This window comes from Bos indicus, chromosome X, assembly GCF_029378745.1.
Source record: "Bos indicus isolate NIAB-ARS_2022 breed Sahiwal x Tharparkar chromosome X, NIAB-ARS_B.indTharparkar_mat_pri_1.0, whole genome shotgun sequence".
Classification (NCBI taxonomy): Eukaryota; Metazoa; Chordata; class Mammalia; order Artiodactyla; family Bovidae; genus Bos; species Bos indicus.
The window spans coordinates 66,941,301-66,947,343 of NC_091789.1; positions in this window are offsets into that span (position 1 = coordinate 66,941,301).

Below are 6,043 nucleotides of genomic sequence, written 5' to 3' on the forward strand. Positions count from 1 at the left end.
TATCCTATCTGCCAGCTACCAGTTTACTATGACTCCTTATAGGACTTCTAACATGCAAGTTCAGGTTGTAAAAGTCAGAGCCCCACATCCCACCATCCTTGCAAACCAAGGATGCAGGCAAGGGACAAGTGAGCTCATGGTGATAGCCTCCACTGCACATGCTGCTCCACTGCACACACTGCAGGACTTGAGGGTGAGGACTAGAAATGAAAACAAGGAGAGAAGTCCAGCATGTCCCTCTACTGCCTTATTTATGTGACTTCTCTGGTGGCCTTAAACGTCGACGACCATTCTCTGCTTGGAACTCTCCACACTTCCTCCTCCATCGCTGGCCTGTTCTACAATTTCTTTATCTGGCTCCTCTTCTCTCGTCCACTTTCTCTCTCCCATTAAACCAGGGTCCTCTCTCTCCTATCGCCACTCTTTTAGGCATCTGGGTCACAGAATCTGCCCTTGGCTGTGTTGTTCTTACAGCATCCTTCAAGTTCTACCAAGAGAGGGATAAGTTCTAGAAGGGGTTGAATTTCTTTCTTTCTTCTTTTTCTTGCATTTGCTCAGTCATGTCTGACTATTTGCGGCCCCATGGATGGTAGCCCACCAGGCTCCTCTGTCCATGGGATTCTTCAGGCAAGAACACTGGAGTGGGTTGTCATTTCCTCCTCCAGGCGATCTTCCTGACCCATGGATTGAACCTGCATCTCTTATGTCTCCTATATTGGCAGGCGGATTCTTGACCATTAAGCCACCTGGAGATCCCAGAAGGAGTTGGAAGCCCTAGTTAAACCTCTGACCTAAGCTATGTCATTCAACCCAACTTTCCTAGAGAACCAAGCAGTGAATTTTAAGCCTTTTTATTAAAGTGATGTTTTGTTCCCCATTTGCCTACTGTTCTTTCAGATCTTTCCCTGGGAAATCTCATGAGGATAAAGGCTAATTGGCAACAAAGAAATTTCAACATTTGCAGGTACTATAGACATATATCATTTAAATATGAACAAAATTTCACCCCAATTCCTAACAGAAACCTTCTCTCTTCATTCTCTTTCTTTCTCTTAGTCTGTTTTATCCCAGGCTCCATGATGAACACTTTTTCTTATGCCCACCCTTGACATGCTGCTGTGACCTCAAATTCTTTCTTGCTCCTTTTCCATTCACATTCTGTGGTTTCTTCCTACACAATCTCAACCACTCCTGTGGCCTTAAATACAGCATCCAGGCTGATGAATCCAAAAATCTTTATCTTTAGTCTAGATTTCTCTCCTGAGCTTCAGACTCATATATTCATCTTCAGACTCATATATGCATCATCACCTTAGCAAGGATACCCCAAAGGTACCTCAAATCAACATGTCCCAAGTTAGACCTATTATCTCTACTCCTTCCCTTCAAACCTTCTTCTCTTCCTATAGAGAAGAAGGTAGAAGAATAAGGGTGTCTTACTGCTTGGCACCCTTGTTCCCCAAGACACTCAAACCAAAAACCTGGGGCTCATATCAGATTCCTTCCTCTATACCTCTCTCACATATTCAATCACTCCCTCATGTCCTGTGAATGTCACTTTCTAATTATCTCTGAAACCCACCCCTCCTCTCCATTCATATTTCTAGTATTTGCCCTAGTTCTGGCACTTATTACTCATCAAAAAAGAAAAAAAAATTAACTATGGGAATAATCTGCTTCAAGTCTAACCCTTTCAATCCATCCACCAGGCTGCTACCACAGTTATTTTTCTAAATTGCAGAGCAGATCCTGTCCCTTTCCTGCTTTAAAACCTCTAACTGTGTAGAAAGTCAAGTCTAAATCCCTAAGTGTGGCATGTAAGACTCCCTGTAAGTGACTTCTGCTTTGGACCTGTGTGTGTGCTCAGTTGTGTCTGACTCTTTGCAACCTCATGTACTGTAGTCCACCAGGCTCTTCTGTCCATGGAATTTCCCAGGCAAGAGTAGTGGATTGGGTTGCCTTTTCCTACTCCAGGGGATCTTCCCAACCCAGGGATCGAACCGGCATCTACTGCATTGGAGGCAAATTCTTTACCACTGAGCCACCTGTGAAGCCCTCTGCTTTGGACACTATTCTTCAAATATGCCCTGCCCTGGGACTTCCCTGATGGTCCAGTGGTTAAGAATCCATGTGCCAATGCAGGGAATATGAGTTCAGTCCGTGGTCTGGAGGATTCCACATGCTGCAGAGCAACTAATCCCCTGTGCCACAACTGCTGAGCCCACGCACTGCAACTACTGAAGCTCACATGCCTAGAGCCCATGCTCTACAACCAGAGAAGCCACCCCAATGAGAAGCCCGCTCACCACAACTAGAGAGTAGTCCCCACTTGCCACAACTGGAGAAAGCCTGTGCAAAGCAGCAAAGACTCAGTGCAGCCATAACTAACTAAATAAATAAAACGTTGAAAAACATTATGTCCTGCCTTAGTTGTTTTGAGCACCTTTCATTCCTCAATTCCAAATACATCATGCTATTGGATTGGCCAAAAAGTTCATTCAAGTTTTTCTGTGAGATGTTATGGAAAAGCCTGAACAAACTTACAGAAAAGCTCAGATGAACTTTTTTGGCCAACCCAATATTTCTGACCTTCTTGCCTTTGCCTAGAATGTCCTATTCCATACTCCCCACCTCAACAAATCCTACAGCACAGCTTGTCAGAGCTTTGCTAGGTGACAAGCTAGTTAACATCTGATAGGCATTCATACTGAGATGGCTGGTGGTGACTTCTTGTCAAAAAATAATACTTGTGCTTACCATGTGACAGGGATTCTTCAAAGGGTTTTCTTGTGTTAGCACAGATAATCTTCATGATGGCTTTATGAGATAGGTACTACTGTCATCGTCATTTTCTAGATGCGTCTAAATCAACAGTTACAACAGGTCGTAGGTGGTAGAGATACAAACCCAGGTCTTCTGGCTCCAGAGTGTGTACTCTTAACCACAGCTCTCTTGTTATCATCACCTTAATTATGTCACAGCATTTGGGAAGGCTGCGTGGGCTCTTCAGTCAGAGCTTGTCGAAGCTCTGCCACTTACTAGCTATTTGACCTTGAACAAGTGAATTAACCTGATTCTCAGCTTCCTGTTTGTAAAATAATAATTCTTGTAAAGATTAAATGAGGTAATTAATAGGTGCTAGTGTATAGTAGTACAGAACCTGATCCATACTAAGTCTTTAATAAATACTACCATTGTTGATTGTTCTAGTGAATAAAAACAATGACTCCAGTGGTGGAGATTTCAGACAGCAAAGGGAAGCGTATATAGAAAAGTAGTTAAGAAAAGACCTTTGAATTCTAGCTCTCCCTCTTGAGAACTGAGTGATCTTAGGCAAGTTACAAAGTCTTTCTGTGTCTCAGTTTTTTCATCTATTAGATGGGGTAATAATAGTCTCTATTTCTTAAGATTATTTTGAGCTTGAAATGAGTTAATAGATATAAAACTTTTGGAACATTGCCTACATGACTGTTGGGTTATGATAACAAATATGTTTCCTTGAGGCCCTTGCCTCTTCTTCCCATGTATACGGACCGCCAAATATGCAACTTTGTTTTGGTAACATCTGTGCCAGACGGCTGCTGCTTTTTTTTTTTTTTTTAATCATTAGTGTCCTTAAAGGAAGAAGCTTAACTTCTTTAATATATCCCCAAAGCCAACATAGTTTCTGGAGCATGGTCTGATGAATGGATCTGAATCAAAACATGAATAAATAAACATAAGAATGAAAAATAGGGTTGAAGTTCTGGGGCTGATATCAGCAGGTATGACCAATTTTTCTGACCAAACAGTAGAATGGAAAATTCCTTCCTGCCCACTCTGGGGACTTATTAAATATTTAATAAATGGCACTTAAATAGCAATATGCAAATGGCATATTCCATTTCATTTAACTCAGTGTACTACTTCATAGTCCTTCATCTGAAAGCAAACACGACATATCATTCATTTCACTTTACTCAGCCCGCATCAGCATGAAATAGCTGCCTTTTTTCAAATCATGGCAGCCTGAGGGTCTGCAACTGATCTAGCTGAGGAAAGCTGAGTTGCCTTTTGTGGTTATGTCCACCTCTTAATTTTGAAGGCCCTCTAAGGCAAGGATTTTCAATCCTGACTGTGCATCAGGGTAACTTCAGAATTGATTAAATGTGTGGCTGCCCAGGTACCCTAAAAGAACTACTTAATCATATCCTCTGGGAACAGATGTAGTGCTTTGGAGATAGTTGAGTTTGGCCAGTAGATGTCACTGAATCCTTCCTAGGCTCTGTCACCCACCTGTCTTGTTGTCTTAACCTTTACAAACTTACTTGGAAAACTGTCTATAGCAAGTAGCTGAGACCATACCCCCAAAGCATCCATAGCTGAGGTCACATGGACCATAAGAGAGAACGAGGGCCCTGTCATATACAGCATCTGGAAACCAAATGTTTTCCTGGTCAGCTTGGTGAAGCAAGCCTGGTGAAGCCTACACAGGAAGCCGTCTCTAAGCTTGTGGTTTTTCATTCCATCTTGATGCATTGATGGCTAAAGTGATATAGTCTGAAGGAGCCACTGTTCCTTTGAATGCCTGGGAAAAAATAGATCCCTGTAACACAGCACAGAATCAGAAGCAGCGACTTCATTTTCTTTTCAAATGGAAGAAAAAGAAAACATGTAATTCCTAAACCCACTTCAATTTTTAATTTTTCTAGTTCTGAAGAAACTGGGCAGAGGGATGGGGAAGTGCAGCAAAAGAAGGTGCAGAAACAACCCCATCTGCTACAGAAGGCCTCTACAGAACTTGAGCACTAAAAAAAGAAACAGACCGTGGCTGGCTTCAACAACTCAGCCTCTCATGGTTCAGTCGAGCCAGTCGTACCACAGAAGGATGCAGGGATTTGCTCAGAAATGTGGCTTTAGTTTAAAACACAAATGACCCCCTGCTGGAAAACAGTTGTAGAGCTCCTTGTCTGGGAAGGCAGGCACCACTCATTCACACACCACGCACTACTGCTCGCTCCCTAAGTTTCAGGGCCTCAGATCAGGGTGGGGTTTCCTCTTGTTTTGTAGTCCTTTCCTTCACAGCCATCATGTGCACATCTGCATGTGCCTGTAGTGTGTTGGCAAGTGTCTTAGTCTGCATGGGCTGCCATAATGAATACCATAGACTGCATGGCCTTGGCAACAGACGTTTATTTTCCCACAGTTCTGGAGGCTGGGGAGTTCAAGATTAAGGTTCAGCAGGGTTTAGTTTCTGGTGAGAGCTCTCTTCCTGGCCTGCAGACAGCCCTCTTCTCACTGGGTGCTCATATGGCCTTTTCCTCAGTGCTCGCCCATGGGTAAAAGACATTTCTGCCTCTCTTTCTCTTTTTATAAAGCCAAACACTTTATTAGATTAGGATCCCATTCTTATGACCTCATTCAACTAGAATTACATCCTAAAAGCCCTATCACCAAATATTGGGGGTGAGAGTTTTAACATAGAAATTTGGGGATGGAATGGGGGACACGATTCAGTCCATAGCAAGAAGGCAGCGTAAGAAAACTGAAAACAGACACTTTGACCTCCCTGCAAGCAGCTTCTGGAAAGGTCTACCAGGAAAGAAAAGCACATATCAGATGAGGGAAAGAGCCCATACTCAACGGCCACTGAGTCAGTCTGCATTCCCCAAATTCCACCCTCCACCCCTAACACCACCCTGTTGCCATCTCTAATAGCCAGCTGTATACACTCTGTGAAGGAGTATCTGCTTTAACTCAGTTTTCAACAGGTACACCACTTATACCTCTGAGGCTCAATTTTCTTCCCTCTAAGCAGCAATCCCCAACCTTTTTTGGCAGCAGGGACTGGTTGCATGGAAGACAATCTTTCCATGGACCAGGAGAGGGATGTGATGGTTTCAGGGTGATTCAAGTGTATTACATTTATTGTGCAGTTTATTTCTATTATTATTACATCAGCTCCACCTCAGACCATCAGGCATTAGATCCCACAGGTTGGGGACCCCTGCTCTAAGGAGAAGAAATTGGATAAATTTGGTACCACTTATCAGCATGATAAGAG